Source organism: Eubalaena glacialis, chromosome 2 (genome assembly GCF_028564815.1).
Source record: "Eubalaena glacialis isolate mEubGla1 chromosome 2, mEubGla1.1.hap2.+ XY, whole genome shotgun sequence".
NCBI lineage: Eukaryota > Metazoa > Chordata > Mammalia > Artiodactyla > Balaenidae > Eubalaena > Eubalaena glacialis.
In genome coordinates this window covers 91,579,954-91,600,750 of record NC_083717.1, presented here as the reverse complement: position 1 = coordinate 91,600,750, position 20,797 = coordinate 91,579,954, and positions in this window count along the sequence as shown.

The following is a 20,797-nucleotide window of genomic DNA, read 5'->3' as shown; positions in this document are numbered from 1 at the left end:
ATAAGAAGCATTTGTTTTCCTGTTTCTTTAAAATTCAATCAGGCCATGAGCTGTGATGAATGTCGTTAGCTGCTCCCCAAATCACTCTATTTCCACCCATTTCCTGTGATCAGGTCTTTCCCCCAACATGACTCACAATCAATCAAGTCACAGAAGCTAAGGGGCACCCAGCAGAAGAATTCCAACCCTGGCTTCTCAGGAGCTCTGCGGTCTACCTGGCCAGGTAAACTTCACTCACCTGGCACAAGGTGGCCATCCCTGGTTTCACATCAACATGATCTCAGGCACAAACCTCCTTGTTTTTCCATTTTGTCTTTAAGTTACTTGCTGAAACAACTGCACAAATATGACAAAGATATAAAATCAGGCATCCTCTGCCCTCAGTGCCTACTAATAAATGATTTTCTGCCAATTTAATGATAAAGATACAACATTTCAGCATTCCGCTGCCCTTATTATTTTTCATTTTGTTGATATTTCTACTGAATACACCTTTCAATATTTTAACAATGGAACATGTATTTAGGTTGTTCCACACACAGCCTTTGGTGGTAAGGGTTTTGTTGTTATATTTCTATTATGTTTCCTTTAAAAATCATTATCCTGTTTAAATGGATTATGTCAATTTTATAGGCATTTATCATGATAAATATCAATCATATCATGATATGATATTGATGAAATTAATACATAGAGGGCAGTAGTACAAATTGATTGGAATTGAGCGCCTCCATTAGCACAGTTAAATATAAATATTATATATATATATATATATATATATGCCAAATTACATGCTGAGTGAGATTCTCCTACTCTTCTTCACTCTCTGCCCCTCAAGCCTGTGAGAAATGGAATATTTCTTGCCATATCAGTAAAAAAAGGATGTCACAGTCATCAGCACTTGCAGAACTCCAATGTGAGCCCGTGGGCCCTGAGGAACTCAGGATATGCAAATACAGAATGCTGGCCCCAGAGAGCTGAGGTGCATATCAAAGGAATGATTTCAGTGAGCCCAGACTCTTGCATCTTCCCATACAAAGAAAAACGCTACATTCCTCACCTTGGGAGAGCTGGTTTTCCTTAGTTAACAATCATTTTTGATGTTCCCCATTACCTGCGCCATTGCCCTCCCCTGTCCCCTCCCCCCGGTACTTTAGCTCAGGGAGGAAGGAGCGCAGAGAGACTCCGCTGAACAAGGGGGCTGTGAGCCTGGGGATGCGTTTTCAGCCGCTTTCCCCGCAGTCAGGAGGAGGGGCGCTGACGCTCCAACCGGGCCCTGCACCTCCCTTTCCCCGTTTCCCCTCAGGACGCTCAGGCCGACCCACTCCCCACGCCCACCAGGCCCCGCGAGCCAGGCCGAGGGCAGGGGCGAGAGGAAGGACCGAAGTTCCCCGGGATCAGAACGCTGGGGGCCACTCTTTCTGCACAGCAGCGGCGGGTGGCAGCGAACCCCTGCCCCTCAGAAGCTGGTCTTGCACTGACGCCCGGGCACTGGACCAGGAGGAGGGTCGGCACCCACTTACCCGGCCCGCGGTCCCCAGGACTGTCAAGGCTTTGGCCGCCGGGGCCCCTCCAGAGCTGGCAGCCTCAGTGAGGACGCCCTCCCCTCGGGCTCCGGGGCACTTCAGTGACGGCGGAGGGAAGAGACCCCGAGCCGGGAGTTCCAGCTCTGCGGAAACGCGGGCTCCATTCTGGGCGAGGAGGTGGGACCGCTCTGCCCCGAGGCCTTCCGGGAGGGAGGGCGGCGCCAGGGGAGGAGCCGCCTGGAGCGGCCAGGAGCCCTTCTGGGGGTCCTGGAGGGGCGGCCTGGCCTGGGGGCCCCGCCCACTGTGGCCGCAGCCCAGGCCTTTTCCCTGGAATCCTACACGAAAAAGAAAGATACACAGTCTATAGTAAATATTCACAAATGATTGTTGCTGCTGTGCTTACTATTCTATTAAAGGTGAAAAATCCATAAAACACTTTAAGTTCAAAGTTAAATATGAATTTTTACCTTTCTAATTATCTCTCTGCTATTCCCAACTGTGGTTAATGAATCAGGGACTGTGGCATCACTAGTTAAAAATGAGCTTGAGAAAAATATAGAACTCAGGCCCACCAGACCTACTGAATCACGAGCTGCACTTTTACAATCTCCCCAGTGTACTTCTGTACCCATGAATAGTTGAAAGGTACATTTCTACCTCGACATGTCTTTTCTGTCTGAGAAATACACACATTTTATCCAGTTTGATATAAATAAAACACTCAAAAATGCATATGCCTGTGTTGAAACCATCATTTTATCATTTCTTTTCCAGATAAGTATAGTCTCTACACTGGTTTTGTGGATCACATGCCATACTCTTTTCTTGTAGTTAGAAATAAGGTAGAGAAAGTTACTTTGTAAATATATATATATATATTAGTGGATAATTGAAGACAGTCTTCTAAATTAAAACCAGTTCTCTTAACTTGCTGTTTTCTTCTTGGGTCACATTATGAACTCTTCCCGTGGCCACATGGCATGTGTACTTTTAATTTCAGGGACTGCTGACATTCCAGGATGTGGCCATAGATTTCTCTCAAGAGGAGTGAGAATTCCTGGACCAAGATCAATGGGAATTGTACAGGGATGTGATGTTAGAGAAGTATACGAACCTGCTCTCCTTGGGTGAGGATACCTTCCTTCCAGAATTCCTTATCCAACCACAGGGTTTAGAGTCCTTCATTTGTAGAATGTCTCCTGGAATCTTCTGCTTCCTACAATAGGGTTTCAGATTGCAACGTTTCAGGAAAGATTGGGAGTTTGTGGGTATAATTTATCTTATTCTTTTAAAATTGCAGCCTCCCTTTTAATATACTTTGTAACTGCTTGGGATATGTCTATATGAACTGTGTACTATATGCTTCTGTTATAGTCCTTACAATATTTTATTGTCTTATTTTCAGTAACAATTTTCCATGGATTCTTTGGGCTTAAGGTATATTAAAAGGGAGACTGCGATTCTGGGACTTCCCTGGTGATGCAGTGGTTAGGAATTCACCTGCCAATGCAGGGGACAGGGGTTCGATCCCTGGTCCGGGAAGATCCCATGTGCCACGGAGCAACTAAGCCAGTGGGCCACAACTACTGAGCCTGCGCACCACAACTACTGAAGCCGGTGCGCCTTGAGCCCGTGCGCCATTTATTTTTTGGAGAATAAAACCGCCTCTGAGTGATTAAAATTTAGACCAGCTAGTCAAAATGCTTTATCACCTGTTCTTCTAAAACACTGATCAACGGAACAAGTTTTACTAGGGATAACAGTGTGATTGTATTCTGGAGTTCATATGGGCAATATGGTTTATGACCTTGATGCTGGATCACGACATTTCAATGGTATAACTGCTATGAATTGTCTGTTTGTTCAACGATTAAAGTCTTACGTGATCTGAGTTCAGACTGGAGTCATCCTGGTTGGTTTCTGTCTATTGCAGATTTCTTCCAGTATGAAAGGACAAGAGCAACACGGCTTACTTTACAAAATGTCTTCAAACTAAATGATGATATAATCTACATTCAATTAATTTATACATACCCTACTGTAGAACAGGGTTTGTTACGGTGGCAGAGCCCGGTAATTAAGTAAGACTGAAACATTTATCTGCAGTGGTTCAAGTTCTCTTCCTAAGAATATGTTTATAATCAACATGCTTTCACAAAGTACCCAATTTAATTCACCATAACATTCCTCATATTAACTAAATGGAGAATCCTAGGCTATATACAAATCCAGAAAGGGCCAAAAGTCAGCAGCCCCTATGGATTATTACAACCCATTACTGAGACATTCAAATTATTTATTAAAGAACCACCATGACCATCAACATCATCAATTTATATATTATTGCCTCAATGCTAGCCTTAACCGTGGCTCTCACAACATGAATTCCTCTTCCCATATCTTATCCACTAATTAATATAAATGTAGGCATACTGTTTATATTAGCCATATCAAGCCTAGCCATTTATTCCATCCTCTGATCTGGATGAGCTTCAGATTCAAAATACTTACTCACTGGAGCTCTACAGACAGTAGCACAGACAATCTCATATGAAGTCTTGTTAGCAGTTATTCTATTCTCAGTCCTACTGCTAAATGGATCATTTACAATTTCAACAGTATTTATTACACAAGAACACCTATGACTAATTTTCTCCTGACCCCTACCCAGAATTTGATTATCTCCGCAGTAGCAGAAATCCAATGAACCCCACTTGATTTAACAGAAGTAGAATCAAAACCTGTATATGTCTTCAATGTAGAAACTGTAGCAGGCCCATTCACCCCGTCCTTCCTAGAGAATATGTCAATTTCCTTATAATAAACATTTCCACAACATTCTATTTTTAGGAGCATTCAACAATCCCTACGTGCCAGAATTATATACAGCCCAAGTCATCATTAAAACACATCTAACAATCTCCTTTCTATGAATTCGAGCATCCTACCCACAATTTTGATATGATCAACGTATACATCTCTCATAAAATTTTTTTACTACTAACATTAGCCCTATGTATATGAGAGTTTTCACTACCTGTCATCATACCAGGCAACCCACAGCAAACTTAAGAAATATGTTTCACTAAAGAGTTACTTTGATAAAGTAAATGATAGAGGTTTAAATGCGCTTATTCCTGGAATTGAACTTATTTCTAAGAATTTTACATTCTCCATGCTACCACATTACACCACAATGCTATATAGTAAGGTTCTCTAAGAAAGCTTCAAGGCCCATACCCCCAAAATATTGTTGTATATCCTTCCTGTACTAATAAACTCTCATTGTTTTTACTATCATTCTACTGACCATTATTTCAGGAAATATAATTGTAGTAACAAGCTCACACTGGTTAATGGTATCCCCATTCTAATAAAAAACATGAACCCATAAGCTACAGAAGCATCCAACAAATATTTTCTAAAACAATCCACCACATCAATACTACTTATAATGGCTATTATCATTAATCTAATATACTCTGGTCAAAGAACACAATGAATTACAAAAATCTTTAATCCAGCAGCATCCACTATCATGACAATCGTCCTTGTCACTAAAGTAGGACTTTCCCCATTTCACTTCTGAGTGCCCAAAGTAACTCAAGGCATTCCATGAACAGCAGGCCTGATGCTATCAACATGACAAAATTGCACCCCTATCAGTTTTATACCACATGTCACCATCCATCAACCTAAACATACTGTTAATCATAGTGATATTATAAACCATAGTTGGACGCTGAGGCAGACTTAGCCATACTCACCTGGAAAAAATTACAGCCTCCTCATCAATTGCCCATATAGGATGAATAACAGCTATTATCATGTATATTCCAAGTATAACAATCCTAAACATACTAATTTATATCATAACAACACTATCTTCTTCCTATTTATACCCAGATCATGTACTACAAGAGTATCATTATCACACACATGAGATAAAACACCTCCCATCAGGATCCTTATCCTCAGCATTATAGTGTCATTAGGAGGTCGCCCACCATTATCAGGGTTTTGACCCAAATGAATAATTATCCAAGAGATAACAAAAATGATAACATCATTCTACCAACACTAATAGCCATCACAGCAGTCCTCAGCATATATTTCTACTTGAAGCTAACATAATCCACATCACTAACTATATTCCCTTCATTAAACAACACAAAAGTACAACAATTTGAACATACAAAACAAATAACTTTCCTATCATTACTCATCATAATAGCCACACGATTACTACCCATAACACCCATCCTATCAGTGCTGGACTAGGAATTTAGGTTAGTTTAGACCAAGAGCTTTCAAAACCCTAAAAAAGTACAATTTACTTAATTTCTAAAAATAAGGACTGCAGGACTTTATCCTACATCAACTGAATGCAAAGCAAACATTGTAACTAAGCCAAATCCTTACGAGATTGATGAGTTTTAACCCCAGGAAATTTTAGTTAACAGGCAAATCATCTAGTCAACTGGCTTCAATCTACTTCTCCTGCCTTTGAGAAAGAAAAAAGAAGAAAAAAAAAAGGCAGGAAAATCACCGGCAGAATTGAAGCTGCTTCTCTCAAGTTACAATTCAATTTGTTGATTCACCACAGGGTTTGCCAGAAAGAGGGCTCAATCTCTGTCTTTAGATTTAGAGTCTAATGCTAACTCAGTCATTTTACCTCTGTTTATACACTGCTGATTATTTTCAACAAATCACAAAGATATCGGCATTTTATCTTTACTATTTGGTGCTTGAGCTGGAGTAGCAGGCAGCGCCTTAAGTATATTAATCCTGGCTGAGCTATGCTAACCTGGAGCGCTACTTGGAGATGCCCAAATCTGTAAGGTAGTCATAACAGTCCCTGCACTTGTAATAATTTTCTTTATAGTTGTACCCATTATGATTGCAGGCTTTGAAAACTGACTTGGGCCACTAATAACTCGGACACCAAAAGTAGCATTTCTCCAAATAAATCATATAAACTTTTGACTACTTCCCCCATCATTCTTACTCCTACTCATATCACCAATAGTAGAAGCTGGTTCTGGTACAAGTGGAACCGTATATTCAGCTCTAGCCTGCAATCTGGCCCATGAAGGAACCTCTGTCGACCTAACCATTTTCTGCTTACATTTAGCAGGTGTCTCTTCAATTCTTGGTGCTATTACTTTTATTACTATAGTCTTTAATACAAAACATCAGTCATATCCCAATACCAAACACCAGTATTTGTTTAATCTTTCCCAACTATAGCCGTATTACTATCATTACCACTCTCAGTCTGAGCAGCCAGAATTGCCATACTGTTAAGAGACAGAAATCTAAACACTACTTTCTTTGACCCTGCAGGAGGAGACCGAATCCTATACCAACACCTATTTTGACTCTTTGGTCACCCTGAAGTCTGTATTCATGGCCTACCAGGATTTGTTATAATCTCACATATCATTACATACTATTTAGGACAAAAAGTGCCTTTCAGCTATTTGGGACTAGTATGAGTCATGTCCACTGGCTTTTTAGGATTTCTCTCGTGGGCCCATCATATGTTTACCATAGGGATAGCTGTCGACTCAGGAGCATACTTTGCATCAGCTACCATAATTACTTCTATCCCTACAGGAGTAAAAGTATCTAGCTGATTAACAACTCTTTATTTAATTTTTTTTCTCTTTTCTTTTTTTTTTTGGCTGCGTTGGGTCTTGGTTGCTGCACGTGGGCTTTCTCTGGTTGTGGTGCACGGCCTTTTCATTGCAGTGGCTTCTCTTGTTGCAGAGCACAGCCTCTAGGCGCGTGGGCTTTAGTAGTTGTGGCTTGTGGGCTCTAGAGGGCAGCTCAGTAGTTGTGGCGCACGGGCTTTTTGCTCCACGGCATGTGGAATCTTCCCAGACGAGGGCTCGAACCCGTGTCCCCTGCATTGGCAGGCGAATTCTTAACCACTGCGTCACCAGGGAAGTCCCTGGTTAGCAACTGTTCACGGAGGTAATATTATATGACTTCCCACTATACTATGAGTTTTAGGCTTTAGTTTTTCTTTTTACAGTAGGTGGTTTGACAGGAATCATCTTAGCCAACTCACCCCCAGGCATTGTCCTCCAGGATACATACTATGTAGTAGCACACTTCCATGACCTAATGTCCATGGGAGCAGTCTTCACTATTATAGGAGGCTTCCTACACTGATTCCCACTATTCTCAGGTTATACAGTTAACTCAGCATGAGCAAAAATTCACTTCACAAGTATATTTGTAGTAGTAAATATGACTTCCTGCAGCACTTTCTTGGCCTCTCAGGGATGTCACTACGTTAGTCTGAGTACCCTGAGGCACACACCACATGAAATATTTTGTCTTTAGGCTCATTCATCTCAGTAGCAGCAGTAATGCTAATAATCTTCATACTTTGAAAAGCATTTGTGTCTAAACAAGAAGTCTTAGCAGTGGAAATTGCTACTCCTAACCTAGAAAGGTTACACGAATGCCCTCCACCATATCCTATGTTTCAAGATCCTACCTATGTAAATGTAAAATAAGGAAGGACTCAAGTCCTTCTCAACCAGTTTCAAGCCAACACCATAACAATTATGTCTTTCTCAATAAATGAGATAAAAGTAAAAAGTGATGTAGCTTTGTCAAAGTTAAATCATAGGCTAAAATCCTGTATATCACTAAGGCATATCAATTTCATCTACGCTCTCAAGATATAACATCACCGATAATGGAAGAACGTTTACATTTTCATCATCACACATGAATAGTGATTTTTAAAATAAGTTCTCTAGTCATCTATATCATTTCACTAATATTGACATCTAAACTAACTCATATGCATACAATAGATGCACAGGTAGAGAAAATGTGAACAATTTACTAGCCATTATTGTAATCTTAATTGCCCTATCATCATTGTGAATCCTTTACATGATACATGAAATCAATAACTCTTCCCAAACCATAAAAACTATGGGTCAGTAATGATACTGAAGCTACAAATACACAGATTATGAAGATTTAAATGTTGACTCCTCTGTAATTCCCACATCAGAGCTAAAACCAGGAGAATAATGACTAATAGAAGTCAACAACCGAGTAGTTGGAGATAGTCATTGAATATTAGTTTCATCTGAAATTGTTGTACACTCCTGAGTTGTTCCTTCTCAGGCCTAAAAAGAGCTATCCCAGGACGCCTAACTTAAAGAATCCTAATACCAACAGGACCAGGCCTATGTTGTGGACAAGAGAGCTCGTTTTCCTAAGTTCAAAGACAGGACAGAGGGAAATGGCTGAGATATGGGGTGAATCTGGAGCCCATGGGGATGCACTCTCCAAGCTCCAGGATAGGAATGGGGCCTCTAGGGTCCCAGGCCACCCACCACACCCTCCCGAGCAGGATCTGGGCAACATTCCCTGTCAGTGATGAGGCAGCCCTAATACTTGTCACTCCCCAATGTTGTGTCCTATGTGGGCCCCATGCTCTTGGGACCACACCCCACACTCTGCAGGTCCATGCTACAGGGTCCTTCGTGCCTCAGGAGTAGAGACCACACAGCAAGCAGTTCCCTCCCCAACCAGCAGGAGGAGGGGAGGAGAGCAGGGGCACCAGGGGAATCTCACTCAGACAACAACACCCCAGGGGTGCCAGCGGGGACAGTGAAGATGCAGATGAAGCACACACCAAGAGATGGGACCAAAGGACCCAAAAGGCAGCTGGTCAGGTCCTGGCTCATCTGCACCCCGGACACCTTTGTCCCTCCTACACCCCCTTCCTCATACACCCTCTCCTTAAATGCCGATTCTTCAGATGCAAACAGGCAGAGCTTCAGACTGAAAGTCAGCTCTTCCAAAATGACCCATCAGCAAACACTGCAGGATTCCACTCCCTGTGCTTTGTGGTTGCTTCCCACTAGCTAGCTATTTTACATTTGGTAGTATATATATGTCCATGCCACTCTCTCACTTCATCCCAGATTACCCTTCCCCCTCCCTGTGTCCTCAAGTCCATTCTCTATGGCTGAGTCTTTATTCCTGTCCTGCCCCTAGGTTCTTCATAACAATTTTTTCTTTTTTTTTTAGATTCCATATATATGTGTTAGCATACGGTATTTGTTTTTCTCTTTCTGACTTACTTCACTCTGTATGACAGTCTCTAGGTCAATCCACCTCACTACAAATAACTCAATTTCATTTCTTTTTATGGCTGAGTAATATTCCATTGTATATATGTGCCACATCTTTATCCATTCATCTGTCGATCCTGCCAACACTTTTACTTTACTCAATTGAGACCAATGTCAGACTTGTAAGGTAATAAATTTATGTTGTTTTGAGTCACTCAATTTGTGGTAATTCATATGAAAGCAATAAAAAACAAATACAGAGGTCCTACAAGAGCTAGGCTATATATTTATATTTAAGTATTTCTAAAATGAATTTAACCTTGTGATTGACAGCAGCAGCAGCTTCCAAGGGATCCCACCACACACTTGAGGCAAAAGCAGCCTAATAAAGAAACAGTGACAGCAGCAGGTCACTGCCCCACACTTGGGGTAGAGGGGGATTTGATCTACTGTAGCAGCAGCATAGCCTGAATGGGAATGCATTCTCCTGTGGCACTAGTCCCATCAACATTAGTCTAATCTGCCTGCATCTGCTGTGCCAACAGGCCCAACATATACAAACCCTCCAACTCAGTAGCATCAAGTGAGCCAGGCTCAGTGTTTCCTGAAACTCATATCCAATGGCACTGGAAAGCCCAGATATCACCTACTGTTATGAAAACATAAAAAAACAATAACAGAAGACTGGGAACTTCAGAAAGAAAAGGGGAACAATGGAATGGGTGAAAACAAATGGGGTAAATATAAGAGACTATCATTAGCCTCATGAGTTTCTTAAATTCTATATGATGGTCAAAGCAAAAATTATGACACCATCTGATGTGGTTCTCAATGTACATAAAGGAAATACTACAGAAAATCATACTTTAAAACTGGGGAATATTAAGAGACCTAAATGGAAGTAAAATTTTGAAACTTCACTTGAAGTAATAAAACACTGATTCCAGTAGGCTATGATAAGTTACATATGTATAGTGTAATGCCAAAAGCAACCACTAAGAAAACTATACAAACAGTATACACAAATGATTATAAATAAATTAGATTAAAATGCACTTATTAAAAAATGTTCAAGTAACGCACAAGAAGGCAAAATAAGAGAAACACAGGATTGAGAAACTAAGGTAAAAGACAAAACAAAAAATAAAATGGTAGACCTAATCTTTAACATAGCAATAATTATATTAACTGTAAATGTTCTAAATAACCAAGTCAAAGACAGAGATTGGAAGAGTAGATGAAAAAATCACAAGCATGATCCAACTATATACTGTCTATAAGAAGCTTACTTTAAACATCATGATATAGGTAGTTCAAAGTAAAAGGATGAAAAAGATATATCATATGAACATTAATCAGAAAAAGCAGGAATAGCTATATTAATATCAGATAAAGTAGATTTCAGAGCAAAGGAAATTAATAGGGGCAAAGAGGGTCATTACATAAAGATAACAGGAATAATCCACCTAGATGACCTAGTGATACTAAATGTGTGTGCACCAAACAACAGAACTTCAAAACACATGAAGCAAACACTGAAAAAGGTAAAAGGAGAAAATTTTAAATCCACAATTATTATTTGAGACTTCAACACAGCAATTTATAGAACTACCAGAGAGAAAAATCAGCAAGGATATGGAAGAACTGAAAACATCATCAATCAACAGGATATAACTGACATTTAAAGAACACACTCAATAAAAGCAGAATACATATTCAAGTGTCCATGGACCATTCACTCATATACCATATACTGGGTGATAAAAAAATTAGCAGATTTAAAAGAATTAAAATCATAGAGAGTATGTTCTCTAGCCATAATGGAATCAGACTAGAAATCAATAACAGAAAGACAACAGGAAAATCTTCAATCACATGAAAACTAAACATCACAATTCCCAATAACTCATGGGTAAAAAGTCAAGGAAAAATTTTTAAATGCATAGAATAAAAGAAAATGGAGATATAACGGATCAAAGTTTGTGGAATGAAGTGAAAGCAATGCTGAAAGGGAAGTTTATAGGACTAAATTGGGAAAGAAAATATTTCAAAGCAATAATCTAATTTTCTATATTAAAATAGTAAAAATGGAAGAGGAAAAAACACTAAACAAGCAGAAAGAAGGAAATAATAAGGATGAAACAAAAATCCATGAAACTGAAAACAGGAAAATAGGGGGGAAAAATCAATGAAACAAAAGGCTGGTTCTTTGAAATAAACAATCTAATCAATAAAGATGTAGCAAGACCGATAAAGATAAAAAGAGAGATGGCACAAATCACAGATATCAGAAATGCAACCAGGGATACCATGACATATCCTGCAGGTTAATAAGGGACAAGCTATTATGAACAAGTCTACACTATAAATTCAAAAATGTGGATGAAATGGACCAATGCTTCTACACCCAAAACTACTAAAACTCAGCCAAGATGAAATAGATAATCTCAATTTTCCTGTAACCATTAGAAACACTGATTTTTCATTTAAAAACTCCCAAAAGAAATATTCAGGCTTAGATGTTTCACTTTCACCCAAGACTTAAAGAATTAACACCAATTTTACATGACTTGATAAGAAATAGAAGTAGAGGGAACAGTTCCTAATTAATTTTATGAAGCCAGTATTACCTTGATACCAAAACCAGACAGGGATAGTATAGAAAGAAGAAAACTACAGACCAATATTTTTTATGAAATTGGCTGTAAAAATCCTCAGCCAAATATTAGCAAATTAAATCCAGAAATATATAAAAAGAATAATATACCATGACCAAGTGGTATTTATTCCAGTTATGCAAAGTTGGTTAAATATTTGAAAATCAAACAATGTAATCCACCATATCCAATAGATTAAGGGGGAAAAGTCATGTCATCCTATCCATTAATGCAGAGAAAGCATTTGACAAAATCCAATCCCATTCATGATTTTTAAAAAAGAAGAAAAAAAACTCCAAGCAAACTAGGAATAGAAAAGGAACATCCTGAAACTCATAAAGATGATCTACAAACAACCTATACCGACATTATATTTAACTGTGAAAGACTGAATGCTTTCTCTGTAAGATCAGAAACAAGGCACCGATATCTGCTCTCACCACTTTTATTAAATATATTACTGGAGGTTCTAGTAAGAAAATAAAGCAAAAATAAATAAATACATAAATTGAAAAGTGAAATTTTTTAAAAATTTATTTAAAAGATAAAAGGACTATTCCTACTATGTTGAATAGGAAGGAATATATCCTACTGAATGTTGAATAGTAATATATCCTATTATACTGAATAAGGAAAACTAAAACTGTCTATATCTGAAGATGAGATGATAATCTAAATGGAGAAAATACCAAGGAATCCACAAAAAGCTTGAGAAATAATACTAGTTTGTAAATGTTTTAGAGTACAAGATCAACACAATTTTATCAAATTATATATTAATAACAAATGTGTAGAAGCTTAAATAAAAATATGTGATGCCATTTACAACTGACTTAAATAAATACTTAAATATAAGCCCAATAAGACATTTATAGGACCTCTATACTGAAAATTACAAAATGCTGATGAAGAAAATTTTAAAAGTCCCAAACAAATAGGGAGATATACCTTGTTCATGGATTAGAAAACACAACATAATAAAGATGTCAATTCTCCCCAAGTTAAGAGGCTTAACACAATTACTCTTAAAATGACCTCAAGGTTTTTGTGGATATAGACAAGCTTATTCTAAGATTTATATGGTAAGAAGAGGCTGAAGAATAGCTAAAACAATTTGTAAAGGAAGATTAAAATGGGAGGAATTAATCCACCCAATTTCAAGATTTTGCAGTAATGATGGAGGGTAGATACATAGATCAATGGAATGGAACAGAGAACCCAGAAATAGACTGACATAAATACATTTAACTTGTTTTTGACAGCAGTGCAAAAGCTATCAAGGAAGAATAGACTTTTCAAAAAATGGTACTGAAACAGTTGGACATCCCTCGACAAAAACAAACAAACAAAAAATGAACCTTAACCTAAACCTTACACACCTTACACAAAAATTAAATCAAAGTGGATCATAATCTTAAATGTAAAAGCAGGACATTTTTAGAAAAAAAAATAGGAGAAAATCTTTGGCATCTAGAACTAGGTGAATAATTCTTAGACTTGACACCGAAAGTATGATCAATAAAAGCAAAAACTGATAAGTTGGATCTCATCAAAATGAGTTAAAAATGCTTCATAGAAGATCCTTTTAAGTGGATGAAAACTCAAATTACACAATGGGAAAACATATTTGAAAATCCCATATGAGACAAATGACTTGTATCTATAATATACAAAGAACTCTCCAAACAACTTAAAAAAATCCAACTAGAAAATAGGCAGAAGACAGGAACAGACATTTCATGGAAGAGAATATACACATGGCAAAGAAGCACATGAAAAGATGTTCAACATCGTTAGCCATCAGGGAAATGCAAATTAAGACCATAATGAGATATCAGAGAATAACTAAAATTAAAGTATAGTGACAACATCAAATGCTGGCGAGTACGTAGAAAAATTATATCACATCACTGGTGGGAAAATAAAATGGTTTAGCCACTCTGAGAAACAGCTTGACAGTCTCTTTTAATCCTAAAAGTAGATTCACCCTACAATGCAGTAATTGTACTCTTGAGCATTTATCCAAAAGAAACAAAAACTTAATGAAGTTCCCACAGAAACTTACACATAAATGTTCATAGCAGTTTTATTTATAATAGCCAAAAACTGGCAACTACCCAAATGTCTTTCAATGGGTGAATGTTGAAACAAATTGTGATAAAATCTTATGATAGAATACTACCGAGCAACAAAAAGGAACAAATTATTAATATATGCAAAAATTGAAATGAACTTCAAGGGAATGATGCCGAGGGAAAAATTTTAAAAAGCCAATCTCCGAAGATTAAGTAATTCATGATTATGTTTACATATTATTCTTAAAATAACAAAACTGTGGAGATGGAGAACAGATTAGAAGTTGCCAAGGGTTAGAGATGGAGGTAGAAGGTACAGCGGGGGAACTTTGTGAGGTTTTTGTGGTCCCAGTACAAATAATACAGCAATCTTGATTTTAATCCCTAAAGATTTTTAAAAGCAATTCCTAATAAGAGGTGTCCAGATATTTAGCAATGGCAGCAGATTAGAGGTATAGCTCCCCAACATGACAACTTCGAGAGAGATCTATACTATCAATACTAATTTAATGCATATGTTAATTTTTAAAAGGCCAGTCACAATACTTAAATGGTATATATCTTAACGATATTATTCTGGGTATCCAGCTATACCAGATGGACTAGCAGGATTTTCTGTACATTCAATCTTATTTAAGACAATAAATCTTATAATAAGACAGTTAAAAAAAGAAAAAGAAAAAAACAAACCTCAACTACAGTTGGATATTCTCATAGGAAGATGAGGTGAAAATATGTAGCAGCGGTTCAAAAGCTTAAGCAGTGACACCTAAATTTGGTTGCACATTAGAATCATCTGAAGCACTTTTTAAAAACCCTCACACCGACAGTTGGTCATCCTAGACCAATAAAATCATTTTAAATCTCCTCAGACAATGCCAATGTCTAGCCAGAACTGAGAACCAGCGGACTAAGCAGAAGGGGATGTTTCTACAAAGATCTCTTAACAATAAGTCCTTTCACCCAATCAGATTTACCTCCCCGCAAGGGGGTAAAGAAGGCTAGATGTTGTCCATACTTGCTTAGCTTTAATTAGCACTTGTGACTTGCCCAAAACCTAGATCATGTTTCCCCTAAATTTCATGTTATTCCCTAAGTTTTTCAAACCCAGGGCTAAGGGGTTTGCCAGGATGAGATTTTAAGTGCTCACACAGGGGAAGTCCCTGGCAAACCAGGACAGCGGTCACTCTACATTGAAATGTAAAGCATCCTAAATAACCCTGCCACTGCTCCCAGATACTAGTCTGTGCCAACCAGTGGAGAAAAGGCATTCTCCATTACTACCATGGCAAATGCTGCTGTACTTGCCTTGGCTAGTCCCTATCTTTTCCAGGCGCCACTCCCCTTCACCTGCTGGTGGACGCTTTGGCCAGCTGACGATGCAGATATTTTCAAACTTTAAGGTGAATAAAAATCATCTGGAGGGCCTGTTATAACAGAGATCACTGAGCCCCACCAGAGCTGCTGATTCCATAGGGCTGGGACCGGGCCCTAAAACTTGAATATCTAACACATTATCAGGGGACGTGGGTAAAGCTGGTCAGGTAAAGTCTGGTAAAGCTGGTCAGGAAAAAGAAACCCGACGTGTCAGATCATAAAGTACGGAAGGGCAAGCCTGCCAGCAGTCCAGGCCGGGGGGGACCGGGGTCCTCAGACCTACGGAGCCAACGGCAGACCAGCTCAGGCGCCCCTCGGAAGCGCGGGGTCCCCGCGGCCGAGTCTGCGCCCCCGGCCGGCCCCGGCTCCCCTCTGCCTACTCTGCGCGCGGGGGCTGGAAACGGCCGCGGAGAACCACAGCGGGGTGGGAAAGGGGTCTCCAAAGAGGGTCTGGCGACTCGAGTCGCTCCGTTTCTTGGTGGGCTCAGCGCGCGCCGTGGGGGAAGAGAGGCGGGGGTCCGGGAAGAGGGGACGGGCGGCACTCACGTAGACCGGCAGCGGCCACGGGTAGATGGCGGGCTCGGCCCCCACGGGCGACTGCAGCCTCGGTTTCTCCCCCATGTCTTCGCGTGCGGCCCCCGCACCAGGCTAGTCTGGCGATTGGGGGAGGGGCGGGGCGCCGCCGGCGGGGGCGGGGCAGGCGGGCGGGAGGCTGAGGGGAGGGGGCCTGGCCTGGGCCTCAGCCGCCGCCGCCGCCGCCGCGCTCCCGTCAGGCCCCCGGCTCCCTCTTTGTGGTCACAGGCCCGGGGCCTCCAGCGCTGCTGCCAACTGGGGCCAGCGTGAAGCAAGCACAATGGGCCAGGGCCGGACTGAACCACTCACTCGCGGCGAGCACCGCCCGCCCCGTGGACACGCCCCCTCTCACGCACGCACGTACGCACGCACGCAAGCACGTGTTCGGCTGCCCCCGGCCACACCCACCGGCCCGAAGTGGGGACCTGGGGAGATCCCTCGGGGCCTGGGGTGGCGGGTTCGACTCCCGCCCTTGACGTACCATGACACCTCCCCCCGAATAATAAGACTATAATTCCTCATTAAATATGACAGCTGGAATCCCGGATTCTGTTCACAAAAATGCTGTGTATTTAGCCTATGCTAGGCACCAGACCCTGGACGCTCAGTACTGGCAAAAAAGGAAATGCCCTGTCCTCATGGCGCTGCCATTTTAATTGGAATAGTAGTGACAATGGTCAAGGGAGAAAATAAAGTGTCATCATCGCCACGGGGATGGTTAATCTCATGTGTGCACTGCGTGGGGCCCCGGCAACCACCAACATTATTCCAGATGTGGCCAGGAAGGTATTTTTCAGAAGAGATGAACACTGAAATTGGTCCACTTTGCGTAAAGGAGATTGTCAATGCCACGGCGTGGGTGGGCCTCGTCCATTAGTTGAAGGACTGGAGAGAAAAATGAGGTTCCGTAGAAAGAGGGAACTGTTCCTCCAATGGCCTTGGGACATCAGCTCTTCCCTGTGTCTCCAGCCCAGAGTCCTGCCCTGACTTGCCTGCCTCACGGTCACATGAGTCAACTCCTTAAAACAAAACTGTATATGTAAAAATACTGAATATATACAAGCCTATTAATTTGTATACGTGTGTATACGTATTATATATATGTATACACATGTTTATATGTGCGTGCGTTTGTAGTATATGTGTAAGTACTATATACAGTATACATACAAGCTTATATATTTGTGTGTATATATTGTATACATGTATGTATGTGTATATATATAGTATACATATTATAAATGTGAACATGCTGTATATATACACACACCCATATATTGATATATGGGTGTGTATATATACAGTATATGTACACTGTATGTATGTATACAGTGTATATTTATATATAGGTGTGTATATATGTTATATACCTGTATGTGTATATGTTTCTAGGTATTATATGTATATATGTATATACTATTATATACACACTTGCGTATGTATTTATATGTGTATGTACATACGCATATTTACATATAGGTGTGTATGTGTGTGTATACATTGTATATATGTATGTGTATATATCTTATATATATGATATATGTATGTATATATACGATGAATCTATATATACAGTACATATATATTTTTATGCTATATGCTTTTATATGTAGGTGTATATGTGTGTCTATATGTATGTACGTGTATGTATTGCATATATTATATGTGTATGTACGTATACTGTCTAATACACACCTAGATATCTTTGTATGTGTGTATATATGTATGATATATATGTACCTAGGTGTGTATATTGCATATGTTATACGTATGTGTACATACTGTATATATACAAACTATGCATTTTATATGTGTGTATGTATAGTGTATATGTATGTGTGTATTGTATATATTATGTGTATATGTGTGTATACATACTGTATATATACAAACTGCATTTTATATGTGTGTATATATGTATGTGTGTATTGTATATACTATATGTGTATATGTGTGTATGCATACTGCATATATACACAGCTGTATATTTTTGTATGCGTGTACATATGTATGTGTGTGTGTATATACACACACACACCCTGTGGATTCTGTTTGTCTGGAGAACCCTCACTGATACGGACACTTATGACAATTGAGTACCTGCTCTTCGCCAGCCAGGGAGCCAAAGGCTTGTCCTTTCGGTGTCTCCCTTAAGTGTCACAAATCCCAGGAGGGAAGGTGATGTGGCTCCTACCAGTTGAGGTGCCTCAGGATCAGAGAGGTGCACAGGGCGGGGGGCTGGAGCCTGGTGGAACCCAGGTGGAGTTCTAGCAGCAGTACAGCCTAGCAGTCCCACTTCCCCGCGTGCTTCTCACAAAGACGTCGAGGGAGAGATGGGATCTGAAGGAGCGGATGAGGAAGCTTTCGTGGGTCCGCAAGCCCAGACCAAGGCTGACTCGTCAAGGGTGTTAGAGGTCAGGACTGTGGTTACCCTGGGGGTGGGCTTACACAGAGCCATTCACATTCTGAAAAAGTATCCATTCTGCTCTTGTTTGTATGTTTACCCCCTCCCCCAAATCTTTTAAAAACAGATTCTCTTGGTTGCTGGGAACACACACAGGGAAGTTGTGTGTGAGGGGGTATGATCCAGGGGACAGGGAGGATAAGACCCCCACTCGTAGGGCCAGGAGTGGCTCAGCTTTGTGAGCTGAGGATGGCCCACGAGGTCCCCGAGAGAAGGGTCCCTGCTCCGTCCCTGCTCTGTGCACCCCATTCCCAGCCTGAGAAACCCAGAGCCACCCCCCCCCCACCAACACACACACACCAGGGAGGAGAGCCAGTCACCCTGGCTCCCAGGCTCTGGCTCCAAGGCTCCCGGCACTAGGAGCTATTTTCAGCTTTCATGCCCTAGCACACGGCCAGAGCTATTGTCTCTGGAAACTCTCTGCCTGTCTCTCGCCCGCCCTCCCTCCCTCCCTCCCTCTTCCGCTTCTTCCCCTCCCGCTCCATCTGTCCTCCCCTCCACACTGCATTTCTACACAGGATGGCTCACAGACAGCTGCTCCCCGTGCCCACCTGCCACCATTCGATGGATGTCAAAGCAAGCCCTAGGGACTTCCCTGGAGATCCAGTGATTAAGACTCCGAGCTTCCACTGCAGGGGGCGCGGGTTTGATCCCTGGTCAGGGAAATAAGATCTCACATGCCGCACAGCACGGCCAAAAAAAATAAATGAATAAAAAATAAAGTTATAGTGATGAAACAGCCCTAGTGGTGCAAGGATGGGACGTATAGCTCTATGGTATAGAATAAAGGTCCAGAAACAGATATATGAGAACTTGATATGATAGAAAGTGGGGAAATTAAGGAGTTTTCAATAAATGGCATTAGGACAATTGCATATCCATGTGGGAAAAAGTAAATTAGAAAAAAAAAAAGCAAGCCCTGGTCAGGTGTGACCTTGGGCCCAGGGCCATTGGCACACGTTGTCATGTGGGACGTTCTTCCTTAGACTCCTCCCTCCTTCCTGTGTCACTGTCACTTCCTCCAGAACCTTCCTGGACTCCCCTACACAAGCCCGGGGTGTGCCCTCACCCGCCCTGGATCACCAGAATTCCGATCCTGGCCCACCCTTCCCCGCCAGGTAAAGAACTGTGCATGGTCAATAAGACCGTAGAGGTCATTGGCCATTGCTATTGCAGCTGGAATTGTTACTGTGTTTAGATAGGGTGACCAACACCCACCCCAAGTTTGCCCAAGACCGCTCAGGTTTCAGCGCTGGAACTCTGGGGAAACCCTCAGTCCCGGGGAACACCAGAAGGCTGGTCAGCCTATTTAGGATGGATCTTTCACTTGATCTCCCAACCACCGAGAGCCAGAAAGGGAATCTCCCCCCTCCTTCCATTGTAACCTTCATTCATTCATCCACTCATCCCTTTATTAAACTCCTTTATTCAGCAAGTATTTATGAAGCATCTACTACACAGCAGACACTCTTCTAGGTGCTGGGGACATAACAGAATCCCTGTCCTCAAAGAGCTCACGTTCTAGTGAGGGCAGCAAACAGTAAACTGAGAAGGTGTGATTTATTACATGGGGATGATGTCTCGGAGACCACTGCAGGGCAGGGGAGGTGGGAGAGGAAAGGGGCAGTTCTAAATGCAGGCACTGACGGGATTGGGGCAGACCTTGCCCTGGGCCAGGCTGGTTGCTTCAACACAGCTGTCCTCACCCAGGGCCATCCTGCCCCCGCCTCACCCAGTTCTTCCGTGATGTGTGGGGAAAATCTGTGGTTGTCACAACTGGGGGGGAGGGGCCCCTGGAATCAAATGGGTGCGGCCAGGGATGCTGCTAAACCCCACACAGTGCCCAGGAGGGGCCCTCAGCAGAGGATGACCTGCCCCAAATAACCCCAGTGCCATGGGGGAGACCCTGCACTAATATTATTCAGACCCGCTGGTGCCCCCAGATTCCTGCACAGGCAGGGACTCTAACCGGGTCACCTCTGTATCCCGAGGTGACCTAGAGTGGGGCAGC